Source organism: Pseudophryne corroboree, chromosome 1, assembly GCF_028390025.1.
Source record: "Pseudophryne corroboree isolate aPseCor3 chromosome 1, aPseCor3.hap2, whole genome shotgun sequence".
Lineage (NCBI taxonomy): Eukaryota > Metazoa > Chordata > Amphibia > Anura > Myobatrachidae > Pseudophryne > Pseudophryne corroboree.
Window position 1 is genome coordinate 930040657 of NC_086444.1, and position 19459 is coordinate 930060115.

Genomic DNA, 19459 nt, shown 5'->3' on the forward strand with positions numbered 1-19459 from the left:
TCTATTAGCCTACTACTTCTTTAGTTGAGTCACAATGGTTGGCGATATATAGAGAATTTCTCCTTTACCCCAGATGAATGGCCTTCTTTACTGCTTGTCATTGTCAAATGAGGCTACTGTGACATGAATGACAGAAAAAGACTGAAAACACTGTGTTATTTTACTATCTATGAAGCTGGCACATTATAAAATGACATTGAATATTGTGGTTTTGTCTAGTTGCTCCTCTGTGTAATAAAGAAGGATGTAATTTTGTTAGAGAAGAGTATTAGCATAAATCTCATCATTTGGACTGGGTCATATCCAAGGATGAATAGGACTAAATAGCAGATAATCAGTAATAGGACCAATTTAGAATCAGTATTCTAATCAGTCCCTACTTTATGTGATGTATTCCACACAAACCCTTTCCTCAAATCGCCTGAGTGACAGACAGGAAGTCTGCTGTGCACAGGAAATTCTCATAGCATTTGTACAGATTTAGCTTAAATATCTTCAGTTATGTTAAACTAATGGGAATTTTGTGTACTTCATATATGTGATGTTACCAGTAACCTATTTTGTAGTACTTTAGTAAAACTTTGTATTTCAGGTTTAGTAGTACTTTAACAATTTTTTTGTGTTCTAAAATTTAGAATACTGCTCAGTGAAGAAATGGTTTTATGTTTTTAGCTTTATTTTGTTGGGTCGATGGCACTATTTGCTTATTGATCAATCCAAATCAACAGCTGCTGGGTGAGGCAGTATAACTAGTGCAGCGATAATTTAAAGCAGAAAACCACAGCATCCATGAGAAATAAAATAATTTTCACAGTATAATTACCAGTACTTGCTGTAAACTGCATTTTTTTACATAGACTATTGTGAATAATACCAAAAGAAAGAGTTCTTTTAATCCACCTGAGTATGTGCAAACATCTTTGTCATCATCTGTTTCTCTTGTGTTATTTTACATGCTTATGCTAAATGATGATACATATGTGCATTCCTTCAACATGTCCAAATTTGCCTGGTCCTGCATTTATTCTTAGAACCAGAGCCGTAACTAGACACTTTAGCGGGAATCCAATTGCACGTTGGTTTTTCCCGCAGTCGCAGGGTTTTGGTGTTCAATTAGAACTCAGATAACTCTATAGAAATATTGCATCTTTTTACTTGGACACCTAGAACAAGTCCAATTTTTCCTAAAGTCGTTATTTTGGTAAACATCACCGGGACTTGCTCTGGGACCCCAGCGGCAACCCCCTCTGATGACTAATTAAGCAACTGGAAGTTTAAACTAGCTTAATTAGTCAGTAATTACTCACCATCCAATGTGAGGGTCTTCATCCAGCGTCAGGAGCCGGCCCTTTGCAGCAGCAGTGAGTATGTGAGGTGTGTGGAGTGTGTGTGCAGTGTGTGTGTGAGTGTTTGCAAGTGTGTGAGTGTGTTATGTGTGTATGTGTGTGTGTGCATGTATGTGAGTGTCCCCCAATGTGTATGATCATCCCCAGGTGTGTGTGACCCACCGAAGTGTAATCCCCCCTGGAGCCAACTGTTGGGAGAACTACATCTTCCAGCAGCCCTTGCGTCTACCAGCACCCTCGGAGCCTCCCAGCAGCCCCTGGGACTTCCAGCAGCTCACTCCCCTGTGAAAAGATGGAGGGAAGACCACTGGGAGCCCAGGATACAACCAGAGAGAACTGGACAGGTGAGTTTTTTTTTCATGCGGTATAGGCTTAGGGGAGAGGGTTAGGGTTAGGCTGTGGCCTGAGGGGGGTAGATTTGGGCTGCGGGGAGGGGAGTTGGGGTTAGGCACCCCTAGGGAGGGTTAGGGTTGGGCTGTGGGAGGGAGGGTTAGGTTTAAGCTGCAGGGAAGGGGGGTTAGATTTAGGCACCACTGGGAAGGGTTAGGTTTAGGCTGTGGGGGTGGGAGGGTTAGGTTTAGGCTGCTAGAAGGGAGGATTAGGGTTAGGGAGCCAGTGGGGGAAGGTAAGTACACTTTCTTTCCCCTGTCGGGATTCTGATCATCGGAATCCCAAGTCTGCGGAAGGCAGGTGTGTGTTACTCTCCCTCATCACACACTCCGCTACCCCTGAGATCCAGTAGTAGGTAGGGCCTACCTCCCTCCCCAGCTCCTTCTTTCCCTCTCAATCAAAGCAGCTGCTGATCCTAGCTGTCACCACTGTTGGGCAGATGATTTTACAGTTGGTACTGCTATATTAAAAATAAATATTTAATGATCAGCAGCTCTCTGATGAGGGAAGTGGGGGGACTACCATGAGACTGTTACCCCCAGAAGGTGCCACCCCTAGGCAAGTGTCTCACATGCCTAGTGGGAAATCCAACACTGGCCATGACCCCTTGTAGCCAAGCCATGTGACTGTGCTCTGGCGTACTGTCACTGCTACTGCTCCGCTCCAGACATCGGGAGTGTAGAGGGCTGGTGTGTGTGTCGGGAGGGAGGGGATTTGCAGGGCAATAGCGGGGGCCTCCTAACCTTGGTCACCCTGGGTCCCCACCTGCCTAAATCTGATCCTGCTACCCATAATCTTCCTCTCTCTCTCTCCCATCTACCCCATTCATTCTCTCTCTCTTCCATCTGCCCCTATTCCTCCCCTCTCTCTCTCCCTCATCTGCCTATTCTTTGTCTCGCTCTCCTCTTTCTCCCTATTCCTCCTTCTCTCTCTCTCTCTCTCTTTCTCTCACTGTCTCTCTCTTCCTCCCACGTCTGCCCCATTTCTCTTCTGTCTCTCCCGTCTGTCCCTAGTCCTCCTCTCTCTCTTCCATCTGCCCATATTCCTCCTCTCTCTCTCTCTCCCCTCTCCCCCTATTCCTCCTCTCTTTCTTCCTTCTCCCCCTATTGGCCAGTGCATGCACAAGCAGCAGTGACACTGGGAGGGATCCTATTGTATTTCTCTTGGTAAAAAAGCCCATACGCATTTATAGGCAATATAATTTAAAGTTGCCATTGCCTTTCGGGTTCAAACTCTGGAAAGTTTTACTTTCTGAAGCTTGGTACATATGGGAAATGTGTTTGACCATATGTTGCTGCTATTACACCCCGCCCATTGTAAGTAAACAATTTGTACCAAGATGTTAGTTTAAGCCTTGTAGCGTAATGCTATAAATGGTTCCTATAAAAACACCTTTTGAGTATGCATCAAGTACCTGAATGAAGAGTTAAACATAATTAAACAATGTCTACACAGCACTGTCAACTTATTTCCTGCTGTACAAAATATTTTCAAATCCCTTTAAAAATATGCCCCCAGAAGTCAGGCTCAAGTATCAAATTTCTGTTTGCTGGTTCAAATTTTGTTCTCTTTGTACATATTAATGCCACAGCTGTTTTATTCCAACTCTATGGCATTGACCCAATTATGATTGAGATCACCAATATTAAAGTGGTCCAGCAATGACTGTATTTAGTTTCTCTAGCATGCATGGGTGGATGTTATCTGTCCTAGTTACGTTATCAGTCATAAGGTTATTTAGGCGTAAACTAAACTTCATAACCTAATTTTGCATTGCATTTGTAATATTTAATGGAATGTTTTCCTCCTATGTGAACACAGAAAAAAAAATATTTAACAGATCAGATTTCTAAGTATATTCTAAAATTATTTACCTGTTTTATGATTTATTCATATTAAGGTTTTTGTTTGCTATTTATACACTGGAAACTTATATATATATATATATATATATATATATATATATATATATATATGCTTTTTTTAACCTTCACTCTCTGCTAACCTATTTTCCTCTTACTATATTTTCAACTTCCTTCTATTTCCATAATCCATTTAAAGAATCATCTAGTAACAGTTGAAATGTTACTTTTTCCATTTTACCTCCTATTTCTTTTATTCTTCAAAACATTTAGACTATATTGTTTGTGTTGCAAAAGTATTATCTTAAATATAAGTTTTTAAATTTCTTTTTTTGGTCTCTGTGTTTTTATTTAAAGGTATACAGTATGTTCCCAGTCTATGAGGGAAATCTTTCCAGTAGGTTTTGCTATTCCATTGCGAGACTATAGTAATCACTGCGTCTTTTTTCTTGCACTTCCAGCGCAAGTATGACTTTTCATAAATTCATTATTTTTAGGCAATGTCACCGGAACTTGCTATGGCACCCAAATCCCCCAGCCCCCAACCCCCCCCCCCCCCCTTGAAGACTTAATAAGCAAATGGAGGTTTGCAAATAGCTTATTAGGCAGTTAATAGTCATCTACCGAAGTGGAACTACATGTCCCAGCAGCCCTTGCCCCCTTCATCTCTTCCAGAGCCTCCCCAGTGAAAAGATGGACTGGAGACCACTGGGAGCAGTGGAGACCACTGGAAAGCTCTTTTTCTATGAGTTTTTATTGAAAAGTAAGTCAGACATTCCCATGTTGTGAGCACAATTCCCTAACTGACAATTCTCCTGCACATTAGATGGAATAGCTTGTGGTGACATAATCTTTAGTAATACTGGATCACAGCTCTCTCTGTGCTGCATAGGTTTTCCTTTTCGCTCCAATTCTCTACTACAACTCACATGCATGCTGGTAGGTAATTGTCGATAATGTCTGTTAGAGAATTTATATTGTAAGCTCCACTCGGGCAGGGACTAAATGATAACATTTTCCCTGTAAAGTGCTGTATAAAGAGGTAATCTACTGTATAAATAAAGAATAATAACTTTTATTTTCTATTAGTTTAGTGATGGGTGAACAAGTATCTTTTCAAGAAATGAATGTGAGACTTCAAACCTTTAAAATGGGGCATATTACCTTTAATCTCAGTCATAAATCAGCACAATACATTTAATCAATGAAAGACACCATGCTCTAATACCTGTAGTCAGAGCCGTAACTACACTTTTTGGTGCCAGAGAGAGAATTGTCCCCCCCCCCATTTTTCCAATTTCCTTTTGGGGGAAGGGCAAGACAAGATTGATCCCAGAGACAGCCCATGCTATGATGCCCCGTCCCACATTATATATATATATATATATATATATATATAGATAAGGTGGTGTAGGCGGCACTCAATGCAGACTTCACAGCATAAAAAGACAATACTTTATTGGGCCAACATGTTTCGGGGACCAAACCCTGTCCTCAGGGCCAGACAAGGCACAAAACACAAACACATATGCTTATATAAGAAGAACAAGACAAACATTAATGCAGATCATACTCACCTGCTCCACGGTGCCGCCGCCCGCCAGTCCGTCCGGCCACGCTTGCGCGTCGCCCACCAATGACGTCACGGCGCGCTGCGTCGCAGGAGAGTAACCTAGGCAACCAAACGAAGCCTCCGCTCGGTCACCTACGAAAGTGCAGCATAAACAAAAAACACTCAATACACAAAACATATATAAATGCACTAACAATAAAACCAAACACAAAGGAATACATGCTGATGATGAGGATCTATAACGGCCATACCATAAGCCCATAAAAAGGCTAAAGACAATGAAACTACACTATGATATAATATTATGAGGGAGGTACATAAGATAATGAAAGGAGTAACTGATGGATACTGAGATAATATGATGGTAATTTAGAGGAAACACTGTAATCCCAGGTTCTCATTAAGGCCCCCGGGTGACAGTGTTCCCAGTTTATAAATCCACCTGGATTCCTTTTGTAATAATATCCTATCCCTATTTCCACCCCTTAGTTTACGAGGAGCATGATCTATAAGGATAGCCCTAATACTGGCTACCTCATGGCCCATTAACATACAATGCCGTTCAAAAGGTTGTTCACTTTCTTTTTTCTCAAATGCCTTTTTTATGGCACTTCTATGGAGTGCCATTCTCTCACGGAACTGCCTAATGGTCTTGCCGACATATGCAAGACCACACGGGCACGTGAGGAGATACACCACATGGGTGGTGGTACATGTTAACCGATGTTCAATGGGAATTTTACAGCCCGTAGAGGGATGGTTAAAAGAAGTGCCTACTATCAATGTGTTGCATGTGGCACATCCCAAACAACGGTAACAACCATTTTTGGCTCGTAGGAAATGAGATTCCCTATTGATGGCCATGTCAGTGATGTCCAATTTCACAATGCGGTCACCAATGTTCCTCACTCTAGTGTGGCTTGGCAGCAATGCTGCATTGGCTATGGAGGACATTGCTCCATCCGTTTGTATTATGGGCCACATCTGTTTGGCTTTTTTTACTATTTGTTTACTCTTGGTAGTGTGTTTATTAACCCAAGGGAATACTTCCCTCTTACGTTGTTTACGAACATGGCTAGATTCCAAAACCTGTTGGCGGGTCATATCCAAAACACGTCTTTTAGACGCCTCAAGGTCCCCTAACGGGTAACCCCTTTCCCCAAAAATGTCGGGCCACCGGTTGATCCACCGGTTTGCCCTCTCTTCAGCACTACTAGTAGTAGTGGTGCTTACTATGGGGGTACTGTTTTTCAGGAACAATGATTTTTTAGAAACAATGTTTCTTCTGTATAGGGTGTTTCTTCTGTATAGAGTAGTTACATGCTGCTGGCGTGTGCGGGGTAGTCATGACAACGACTGCCTTGCGTCCGCCGGGTGGTCATGGCAACGGTGACGTAGGAGGCGGAAGTGACGCGGCGGCTCAGAACCCGGAAGCAGGACTGGCGTGGAGGAGACACGGTAGCAGACACGCTCCAGGGTATTTAGAGGGGTAAGTTTGTCCATGTTCGTTTGTGTACATTTGTATTTGGCCTGAGGAAGGGGCTGTTGCCCAGAAACAGCTGTAGCCACTTTAATACAATTCTTTTGCAAATATTTGACTCCAGTGCCGTTCGTCTTTGGGAGCTGCATGTTACTTATTGGAACTGGCACGGAGCACGTTGTGGTTGAGAGCTTGTGAGTGCCGACTGTTGCTGCAAGGATATATATAATTTTGTTTATAGACCACTGCTAGAAAATGAATTTGGACACAAATCCTCTTTATACCACATTCATTCACTTAACATAAGAGCTCATTGTTATTCAGTTACAATACCCTTTATTATTGAATACATTTCAATATACTGCCATACCCAGGATAACCTGTTAAATTCTAATCAAACCCCTTACTCATTGAGCTATTTAATCCTACATGAAAACTATGAACAATACTTTGTAAAAAAATAATCGGCATTGCAATTGAGCAGATCTATGTAGTGTGCAGCCACACATCCAATCCCTTGCAGCCACACACTACTCAGATCTGCTCAGCTGCAATGCTGATAATTTTTTCACAAAGTAGAAGGTAAGCTTCATAAAGTTAGAATTCTCTACCTTATAATTATCTACCTTTCTATGCCAGGGCAGATAGCTTATTGAATAGCTTGTCTGACTGCAATGCCACAGGCAATTGGTTTGAATCCTGGGTATGTCAGCATCTTGAAATGTAATAAAGACAGTTTGACTGAATAACAAACAAATTTCAAGTTGAGTTCATGAATGTTGTATAGGTATTGGAGACACAAAGGGTTGGGGGGAGGAGGCAGTGGTGGTCAGGAGATGCTGGGCTTCAAAAAGGAGGGAAATTGCAAAAGAAAGTAATGACAACAGATAATTGACAAGTGCCCCCTACCGTGCAGCGCTATGTGCAGTGCCCCCTCCGCACACACCTAGTTATGGCCCTGCCTGTAGTATATCAGCTGATTTATTAGTGCTAGATAAGTGTTACAGGATATATCGTCTGACATTTCAGTGTGCTACCATATTTTTCACCAATTTTAAAAGATTGGGTCGGCAAACAGCTGGAACAGTTACAATCTAATTCTGCAAAGAAGTTCCCATCCATCTTATGTTGATTATTTTTTAACTTGCCTCAGGATCTATTTACAAGTATAACTGAGAAGAAAAATAGACACCAAACTTGCAGCACGCTGGTACCTACTGTAACAGAGCTTGTCAACAAAGTTGTTATCTGGCTTCACTGAAGTAAGCAAGCATCACACCGCTCTTTCTCATGGAGAAAGTAGGGAGACCATGCAATACAGAATCACCTTCCTTCTCCTCTTATCTGTCATATACTGCATGTGTCAGAAACAGATATTCACACATACTGAAATGCTTTCCTTTTCTATTTTTCCTAGGCCTCTTAAACATGTTATAGACTTTAAAACTTGCTACCTATTCATGATTTTCATCCATTCATGGCTCAGTTATAGCCACTAAATATACAGTGGTGCAAAAAAGTATTTGGACAACCACCGATTGTGCAAGTTGACCCACTTAAAAAGATGAGAGAGGTCTGTAATTTCCATCATAGATACACTTCAACTGTGAGAGACAGAATCTGAAAATAAAACCCAGAGGAAATCACATTGTATATTCTTGTGGAAAATAAATATTTGGTCACCTACCAAACAGCAAGATTTCTGGCTCTCACAGACCTGTTACTTCTCTGTTACCTGTATTAATGGCACCTGTTTGAACTGGTTATCTGTATAAAAGACACCTGTCCACACCCTCAAACAGTCAGACTGCACCATGGGCAAGACCAGAGAGCTGACTAAGGACACCAGGGACAAAATTGTAGAGCTGCACAAGGCTACTCGACAATAGGCAAGCAGCTTGGTGAGAAGAGATCAACTGTTGGCACAATTATTAAAAAATGGAAGAAATACAAGATCACTGACAATCTCCCTCGACCTGGGGCTCCATGCAAGATCTCACCTCGTGGGGTATCAATGATCTTGAGAACAGTGAGTAAACAGCCCAGAACTACACTGGGGGACCTTGTCAATGATCTCAAGAGAGCTGGGACCACAATAACAAAGGTTACCATTAGTAACACATTACATCGTTATGGATTGAAATCCTGCAGTGGCCGAAAGGTACCCCTGCTTAAGCCAGCACATGTCCAGGTACGTCTAAAGTTTGCCAATGACCATTTGGATGATCCAGAGGAGGATTGGGAGAATGTAATGTAGTCAGATGAGAGCAAAATTTAACTTTTTGGCATAAACTCCACTCGCCGTGTTTGGAGGGAGAAGAATGATGAATGGCATCCCAAGAACACCATACCCACTCTGAAGCATGTGGGTGGAAACATCATGCTTTGGAGCTGCTTTTCTGCAAAGGGGACAGTACGACTGATCCGTATTAAGGAGAGGATGAATGTGGCCATGTATCGTGAGATTTTGGGCAAAAACCTCCTTCCCTCAGTTAGAGCATGAAGATGGAATGTGGCTGGGTCTTCCAGCATGACAATGACCCCAAACACACCGCCCGGGCAACTAAGGAATGGCTCTGTAAGAAGCATTTCAAGGTCATGGAGTAGCCTAGCCAGTCTCCAGACCTCAACCCAATAGAAAATCTGTTGAGGGAGTTGAAAGTCCGTGTTGCCCGGCAACAGGCCCAAAACATGACAGATCTAGAGAAGATCTGCATGGAAGAGTGGGCCAAAATACCTGCTACAGTGTGTGCAAACCTGGTCAAGAACTACAGGAAACGTTTGACTTCTGTAATTGCCAACTGAGGTTATATTACAAAGTATTGAGTTAAACATTTTGATTGTCCAAATATTTAAATCCCGCAAGAATATACAAATAAATTGTTTAAAAATCATACAATGGCCCTCATTCCGAGTTGTTCGCTCGGTAAAAATCTTCGCATCGCAGCGATTTTCCGCTTAATGCGCATGCGCAATATTCGCACTGCGACTGCGCCAAGTAAATTTGCTATGCACTTAGTAATTTTACTCACGGCTTTTTCATCGTTCTGGCGATCGTAATGTGATTGACAGGAAATGGGTGTTACTGGGCGGAAACAGGCCGTTTTATGGGCGTGTGGGAAAAAACGCTACCGTTTCCGGAAAAAACGCAGGAGTGGCCGTAGAAACGGAGGAGTGTCTGGGCGAACGCTGGGTGTGTTTGTGACGTCAAACCAGGAACGACAAGCAGTGAACTGATCGCAGATGCCGAGTAAGTCTGAAGCTACTCAGAAACTGCTACGAGGTGTGTAATCGCAATATTGCGATTACTTCGTTCGCAATTTTAAGATGCTAAGATTCACTCCCAGTAGGCGGCGGCTTAGCGTGAGCAACTCTGCTAAAATCGCCTTGCGAGCGAACAACTCGGAATGACCTCCAATGTGATTTCCTAGGTTTTTTTTTTCAGATTCTGTCTCACACAGTTGAAGTGTACCTATGATGGAAACTGCAGACCTCTCTCATCTTTTTAAGTGGGTCAACTTGCACAATCGGTAGCTGTCCAAATACTTTTTTGCCCCACTGTGTATGTATATATATATATATATATATATATATTAATTTGTGCTTGGAAGACTCCTAGAATTTTTCACTATAAATTCTTTATTTCATTGGCATTTATAATTTTACACACCACCATATATTTTCTTCTAAACACTCCCTCGAAACCTCTCCCAAATTCATGAAACTAATCCCTGCCCTTTCCACACTTCTCCCAATTACTAGTTTTAAATCTCCTTTGGACATCTAACAATCTTTCCCCAGAGTACCTGCCCATTGATATGCGGCCTTTTACTTCTAAGGAAAGAAATCTTTACACTGGCTCACCTACTTCATGGATCTGGTCCACATGACTTTACTCCCTACTAGTGATGAGCGGGTTCTGTTCCTCCGAAACCGAACCCCCCGAACTTCTCCCATTTTACACGGGTCCGAGGCATACTCGGATTCTCCCGTATGGCTCGGTTAACCCGAGCGCGCCAGAACGTCATCATCCCGCTGTCGGATTCTTGCGAGATTCGGATTCTATATAAGCAGCCGCGCTTCGCTGCCAATTTCAATCGTGCATTGGAAATGTTAGGGAGAGGACATGGCTGGCGTCCTCTCCGTTTATTCAATGTTGATGCAAATATTTGTGCTTGCTTATATCTTAATTGTGGGGACTGGGGAGCAGCTGTATATTAATATAGGAGGAGTACAGTGCAGAGTTTTGCTGATCAGTGGCCACCAGTTTTATCCATTCTCTGCCTGAAAAAAACGCTCCTTATCTGTGCTCAGTGTGCTGCATATATCTGTGCTCACACTGCTTAATTGGGACTGGGGAGCAGCTGTATTATATAGCAGGAGTACAGTGCAGAGTTTTGCTGACAGTGACCACCAGTATACGTTGTCTGCCTGAAAAACACTCCATATCTGTGCTCAGTGTGCTGCTTTATTGTGGGGACTGGGGACCACCAGTATAATATTATATAGGAGGAGTACAGTGCAGAGTTTTGCTGACCAGTGACCACCAGTATACGTTGTCTGCCTGAAAAACACTCCATATCTGTGCTGCATTGTAGACAGTATATAGTAGGAGTACAGTGCATAATTTTGCTGACCACCAGTATATAATATATAGGAGTACGGTACAGAAGGCAACTGCTGTACCTACCTCTGTGTCGTCAAGTATACTATCCATCCATACCTGTGGTGCATTTCAGTTTTGTACAGTTTGTTGACCACCAGTATATAATATATAGCATTACGGTACAGTAGGCCACTGCTGTACCTACCTCTGTGTTGTCAAGTATACTATCCATCCATACCTGTGGTGCATTTCAGTTTTGCACAGTTTGCTGACCACCAGTATATAATATATAGCATTACGGTACAGTAGGCCACTGCTGTACCTACCTCTGTGTCGTCAAGTATACTATCCATCCATACCTGTGGTGCATTTCAGTTTTGCACAGTTTGCTGACCACCAGTATATAATATATAGCTTTACGGTACAGTAGGCCACTGCTGTACCTACCTCTGTGTCGTCAAGTATATACTATCCATCCATACCTGTGGTGCATTTCAGTTTTGCACAGTTTGCTGACCACCAGTATATAATATATAGCATTACGGTACAGTAGGCCACTGCTGTACCTACCTCTGTGTCGTCAAGTATACTATCCATCCATACCTGTGGTGCATTTCAGTTTTGCACAGTTTGCTGACCACCAGTATATAATATATAGCAGTACGGTACAGTAGGCCACTGCTGTACCTACCTCTGTGTTGTCAAGTATACTATCCATCCATACCTGTGGTGCATTTCAGTTTTGCACAGTTTGCTGACCACCAGTATATAATATATAGCATTACGGTACAGTAGGCCACTGCTGTACCTACCTCTGTGTCTTCAAGTATACTATCCATCCATACCTGTGGTGCATTTCAGTTGTGCGCAGTATATATAGTAGTAGGCCATTGCTATTGATACTGGCATATAATTCCACACATTAAAAAATGGAGAACAAAAATGTGGAGGTTAAAATAGGGAAAGATCAAGTTCCACTTCCACCTCGTGCTAAAGCTGCTGCCACTAGTCATGACCGAGACGATGAAATGCCATCAACGTCGTCTGCCAAGGCCGATGCCCGATGTCATAGTAGAGAGCATGTAAAATCCTAAAAACAAAAGTTCAGTAAAATGACCCAAAAATCAAAATTGAAAGCGTCTGATGAGAAGCGTAAACTTGCCAATATGCCATTTACGACACGGAGTGGCAAGGAATGGCTGAGGCCCTGGACTATGTTCATGGCTAGTGGTTCAGCTTCACATGAGGATGGAAGCACTCATCCTCTTGCTAGAAAAATGAAAAGACTTAAGCTGGCAAAAGCACAGCAAAGAACTGTGCGTTCTTCTAAATCACAAATCCCCAAGGAGAGTCCAATTGTGTCGGTTGCGATGCCTGACCTTCCCAACACTGGAGGGGAAGAGCTTGCGCCTTCCACCATTTGCACGCCCCCTGCAAGTGCTGGAAGGAGCACCCGCAGTCCAGTTCCTGATAGTCAAATTGAAGATGTCACTGTTGAAGTACACCAGGATGAGGATATGGGTGTTGCTGGTGCTGGGAAGGAAATTGACAAGGAGGATTCTGATGGTGAGGTGGTTTGTTTAAGTCAGGCACCCGGGGAGACACCTGTTGTCCGTGGGACGAATATGACCATTGACATGCCTGGTCAAAATACAAAAAAAATCAGCTCTTCGGTGTGGAATTATTTCAACACAAATGCGGACAACAGGTGTCAAGCCGTGTGTTGCCTTTGTCAAGCTGTAATAAGTAGGGGTAAGGACGTTAACCACCTAGGAACATTCTCCCTTATACGTCACCTGGACCGCATTCATCAGAAGTCAGTGACAAGTTCAAAAACTTTGGGTGACAGCGGAAGGAGTCCACTGACCACTAAATCCCTTCCTCTTGTAACCAAGCTCCTGCAAACCACACCACCAACTCCCTCAGTGTCAATTTCCTCCTTACACAGGAAAGCCAATAGTCCTGCAGGCCATGTCACTGTCAAGTCTGACGAGTCCTCTCCTGCCTGGGATTCCTCCGATGCATCCTTGAGTGTAACGCCTACTGCTGCTGGTGCGGCTGTTGTTGCTGCTGGGAGTCGATCGTCATCCCAGAGGGGAAGTCGGAAGACCACTTTTACTACTTCCAGTAAGCAATTGACTGTCCAACCGTCCTTTGCGAGGAAGATGAAATATCACAGCAGTCATCCTGCTGCAAAGCGGATAACTCAGGCTTTGGCAGCCTGGGCGGTGAGAAACGTGGTTCCGGTATCCACCGTTAATTCAGAGGCAATTAGAGACTTGATTGAGGTACTGTGTACCCGGTACCAAATACCATCTAGGTTCCATTTCTCTAGGCAGGCGATACCGAAAATGTACACAGACCTCAGAAAAAGAGTCACCAGTGTCCTAAAAAATGCAGTTGTACCCAATGTCCACTTAACCACGGACATGTGGACAAGTGGAGCAGGGCAGACTCAGGACTATATGACTGTGACAGCCTACTGGGTAGATGTATTGCCTCCCGCAGCAAGAACAGCAGCGGCTGCACCAGTAGCAGCATCTCGCAAACGCCAACTCGTTCCTAGGCAGGCTACGTTTTGTATCACCGCTTTCCATAAGAGGCACACAGCTGACAACCTCTTACGGAAACTGAGGAACATCATCGCAGAATGGCTTACCCCAATTGGATTCTCCTGGGGATTTGTGACATCAGACAACGCCACCAATATTGTGCGTGCATTACATCTGGGCAAATTCCAGCACGTCCCATGTTTTGCACATACATTGAATTTGGTGGTGCAGAATTATTTAAAAAACGACAGGGGCGTGCAAGAGATGAATTTGCGGACCACTTTCGGCATTCAGCCACCGCGTGCCGAAGACTGGAGCACCACCAAACATTCCTGAACCTGCCCTGCCATCATCTGAAGCAAGAGGTGGTAACGAGGTGGAATTCAACCCTCTATATGCTTCAGAGGATGGAGGAGCAGCAAAAGGCCATTCAAGTCTATACATCTGCCCACGATATAGGCAAAGGAGGGGGTATGCACCTGACTCAAGCGCAGTGGAGAATGATTTCAACGTTGTGCAAGGTTCTGCAACCCTTTGAACTTGCCACACGTGAAGTCAGTTCAGACACTGCCAGCCTGAGTCAGGTCATTCCCCTCATCAGGCTTTTGCAGAAGAAGCTGGAGTCATTGAAGGAGGAGCTAAAACAGAGCGATTCCGCTAGGCATGTGGGACTTGTGGATGGAGCCCTTAATTCGCTAAACCAGGATTCACGGGTGGTCAATCTGTTGAAATCAGAGCACTACATTTTGGCCACCGTGCTCGATCCTAGATTTAAAACCTACGTTGTATATCTCTTTCCGGCAGACACAAGTCTGCAGAGGTTCAAAGACCTGCTGGTGAGAAAATTGTCAAGTCAAGCGGAACGTGACCCGTCAACATCTCCTCCTTCACATTCTCCCGCAACTGGGGGTGCGAGGAAAAGGCTAAGAATTCCGAGCCCACCCGCTGGCGGTGATGCAGGGCAGTCTGGAGCGAGTGCTGACATCTGGTCCGGACTGAAGGACCTGCCAACGATTACTGACATGTCGTCTACTGTCACTGCATATGATTCTCTCACCATTGAAAGAATGGTGGAGGATTATATGAGTGACCGCATCCAAGTAGGCACGTCAGACAGTCCGTACGTATACTGGCAGGAAAAAGAGGCAATTTGGAGGCCCTTGCACAAACAGGCTTTATTCTACCTAAGTTGCCCTCCCTCCAGTGTGTACTCCGAAAGAGTGTTTAGTGCAGCAGCTCACCTTGTCAGCAATCGGCGTACGAGGTTACTTCCAGAAAATGTAGAGAAGATGATGTTCATCAAAATGAATTATAATCAATTCCTCCGTGGAGACATTCACCAGCAGCAATTGCCTCCAGAAAGTACACAGGGACCTGAGATGGTGGATTCCAGTGGGGACAAATTGATAATCTGTGAGGAGGGGGATGTACACAGTGAAAGGGGTGAGGAATCGGAGGATGATGATGATGAGGTGGACATCTTGCCTCTGTAGAGCCAGTTTGTGCAAGGAGAGATTGATTGCTTCTTTTTTTGGTGGGGGCCCAAACCAACCAGTCATTTCAGTCACACTCGTGTGGCAGACCCTGTCGCTGAAATGATGAACTCTTTCTGCACATTATATCTGCCTCCCCTATAGTGCACATGGTTTTGCCCAATTGCTATAAAAAATCCTGCTGCGATCAACTTGGAATGACCCCCCATGTGCTGTTTGGGGACTATTTTTTTGAAGTGCCATCCTGCCTGACACTGCAGTGCCACTCCTAGATGGGCCAGGTGTTTGTGTCGGCCACTTGTGTCGCTTAGCTTAGTCACACAGCGACCTTGGTGCGCCTCAGATAAATCCTTCTGTCCCAATAAATTTGTTTTTAACCACTGCCTGTGCAGTGATTATCAGGGTTCAGACATGTACAGGGTCCAATAAAATTTTCATACCACACTGCTGAAAGGTAAATGGAGCGGCAATGGGAAGAGGAGCAGCCAAGAGACACAGAAGAAGGTGAACAACTGTTGGCTGGAGCTAAAGGGATGTAGGGAGATGAAGATAGAGACACTGAGTGACTGGAGAGACAGAAGGAGGAGCTGGGAGACACATGAGGATTGTAGAGGCACAAAGAGGTTGGAGCTGTAGAGACACATGAGGAATGGAGAAACAGAAGGGGGCAGGAGCTTAAGAGACACTGAAGGCTGGAGAGACAGAAGATGGCTAGAGCTGAAAGACATTCTAGGCTTGAGAGACACAAGAAGGATGAAGCTGGAGAGACACTGGCGGTCTGGAGGGAAACAAGCGGACTGGAGCTTAGACAACACTAAGGGGGCTGGAGTTGGAGAGACACTGGGGGCTGGAGAGGCACAAGAATGCTGAAGCTGAAGAGACACTGGGAGGCTGGAGAGACACAAAAATACTTGAGCAGGGAAAACATTGGATGGCTGGAATAACACTGAGAGACTAGGGCTGAATAGACACCTGGGGGTTGGAGAGGCATAAGGAGGCTGGAGCTGGAAAGACACAGGGGGCTGAAGAGATACAGAGAGAGATTAGCATGGTTCCATCTGTGCATGGGGCACCTATGGCCTAGAACGTCTCCATTCAGGGCGCGCGCGCGCACCCATGGTGGAGACAAGCCCCATTCACTAAAATGGGAGAACACCTCTGTGCACTCCCAGTGGGGATAGGCGGAAGGACCACCTAGTCACGCCGGTAGTGCACGTATGCGATGGAGCTGCGCTAGATAACTGTGGCTCCATCTGTAGAAGGGGCTGAAGCTGAAGAGACACTGGGAGCTGGAGGGATAGAAGTGGGCTGGTGCTGGAGAGACACTGGGGGATAAAGAGACACAAGAAGGCTGGAGAGGCACTAGGGAGAGCTGGAGTGACATGGAGGCACTGGAGTGACACATGTATATTCATTTTTTGTATGAAGGGGAGTTGGGGCAAATTACATTTTCGACCTGGGCTCCACTTGGTCTAGAACTGGCCCTGATTACCACATCAGTTCTAATGAAACCAAAATTACTGATACAAATGATACACCAAAGTGTCCCTTATTGTCCCTTATCCATGGTTTGACACACATTAGTGCCCCTTATACACAAAGCCCACAGTAGTAGCACCCCAAATACACATAATGCCCACAGCAGTAGTGCCCCTTATACAATACCCTCAGTAGTAGTGCCCCTTATGCAGTGCCCACTGTAGTGGTAGTGCCCCTTATGTAGAGCCCATAGTATTGGTGCCCCTTATACAGTGCCCCCAGCAATAGTTCCCCTTATGTCCCCAGGAGTGATGCCTCTTATTAAGTGCCCCCCTATGTATTGCCCCATGTAGTATTGCCCCAATAGTAATGCCCCTGTAGTTATGCCACCAGCAGTTATGCCCCAAGTAGTTATGCCCCAGTAGTTATGTCCCCAGTAGATATGCCCCCAGTAGTTATGCCCCCATTAGATATGCCCCTAGTAGTTCTGCCCCCTTTAGTTATGCCCCCAGTAGTTTTGCACCCAAGTAGATATGCCGCCAGGTGGTATGCCCCCAGTAAATATGCCCCCATGTGGTTTGCCACCAGTAGATATGCAACCAGTTGGTTTGCCCCCAGTAGTTTTGCACCCCAGTAGATATGACCCCAGTTGGTTTGCCCCCAGTAGATATGCCCCGAGTTGGTTTGCTTCCAGTAGATATGCCCCCAGTTGCTTTGCACCCCAGTAGATATGCCCACAGTTTATATGCCCCCAGTGTTTTTACACCACAGAAGATATGGGCCAGGTGGTTTGCCCCCAGTAGATATGCCTGCAGTTGGTTTTCACCCAGTAGATATGCCCCCAGTTTGTTTGCCCCCAGTAGATATGCCCCCAGTTGGTTGGTCCCTAGTATATATACCCCCAGTATTTTTGCACCACAGTAGATATGCCGACAGGTGGGTTTCCCCAGGAGAAATGCCCACAGTAGTTTTGCACTCCAGTAGATATGCCCCCAGTAGATATGCCTCCAGTTGATCCACCCCCTCCCCCCTTTAGTAGCGCTGCTTACACACCCACTAAAACAAACCCAAAAAACACAATACTCACCAGACCCGCTCCTGTTTCCGGACTGCTGCCCTCTGCCTGGCCGCCTGCTCCTCTTACCTATGGTAGAGACGTCATGCCGGAAGCCGGAGCTCAGCAGTGAGCTCCTGGTAGATGCTCCTGTCTCTGGCTGCCACTGAGAGGAAGTTGCCGGGCGCCTGCTAGTAACACAATCTCAGCAGGCACCCGGCATCTCCCTGTGGTGCCATAGTGACATCGGGTTAGGTGAGTTGGAGGAGGCAGAAGTGCATTCCGTCACCAAATGGAACTGACGGAACACAGTTCCACCCCATTCTGGCTCACTTTAACCTCTGGTTATATAGGTACTTTGTGTTTAGGTTTGTGTCGACAAGAATCCAGACAGTCCAGATCATAATCGTCCACATACTGTATATAGCAGACAGGACATGGATCCTGTTAGTAAGCATATGTCCAGTATGACATTTGTGCCTTCCAACTATTAGAAGTTTACAAAGAGTAGGCTGAGAGTAAAAAGATACAAAGCCATTTACTGAAAAATAATACATTTCCTAAAAGAGATCTACTTCCATACTCATACTGCAGATAACAATTCATCATTATAACGGGTTTAGTATGAAATACCTTCAATCAAAATCTCGACGGTCAAAATACCAACAACAATTGACCGACGGTCAAAATCCCAACCTGGTCAAAATACCGAAATTTGAAATGGCGACAGGTCAAAAAGTCGACATAGAGTTTTCAGTGTTTTTGGTGTGTATGTCGATACAAATCAACATGAAGACCGTATAAGTGCACCGCATCCCCTCGCATGGCTCATTGCGCTCATCATGCTTCGGGCACGGTGCCTCACTGCGCTCGGCAGACTATTATATACCCTCTCCAGGTCCACTGGGATGATAAAGTATGAACAAGTCAGTTTCAATGAAAAAATCATGAAAAACTGTCGCATTTTTGACCTGTCGAGATTTTAAATGTTGGTATTTTGACCATGTCGGATTTTGACAGTCAGTCAATGGTTGTCATGTTTTGACCATTGGGATTTTGATTGAAGGTAAATTGACCACATCGCATAATATCCACTATCATCCCAACTAGAGATGTGCACCGGAAATTTTTCGGGTTTTGTGTTTTGGTTTTGGGTACGGTTCCGCGGCCGTGTTTTGGGTTCGAACGCGTTTTGGCAAAACCTCACCGAATTTTTTTTGTCGGATTCGGGTGTGTTTTGGATTCGGGTGTTTTTTTTAAAAAAACCTAAAAAACTGCTTAAATCATAGAATTTGGGGGTCATTTTGATCCCAAAGTATTATTAACCTCAATAACCATAATTTCCACTCATTTTCAGTCTATTCTGAACACCTCACACCTCACAATATTATTTTTAGTCCTAAAATTTGCACCGAGGTCGCTGGATGACTAAGCTCAGCGACCCAAGTGGCCGACACAAACACCTGGCCCGTCTAGGAGTGGCACTGCGGTGTCACGCAGGATGGCCCTTCCAAAAAACACTCCCCAAACAGCACATGACGCAAAGAAAAAAAGAGGCGCAATGAGGTAGCTGTGTGACTAAGCTCAGCGACCCAAGTGGCCGACACAAACACCTGGCCCATCT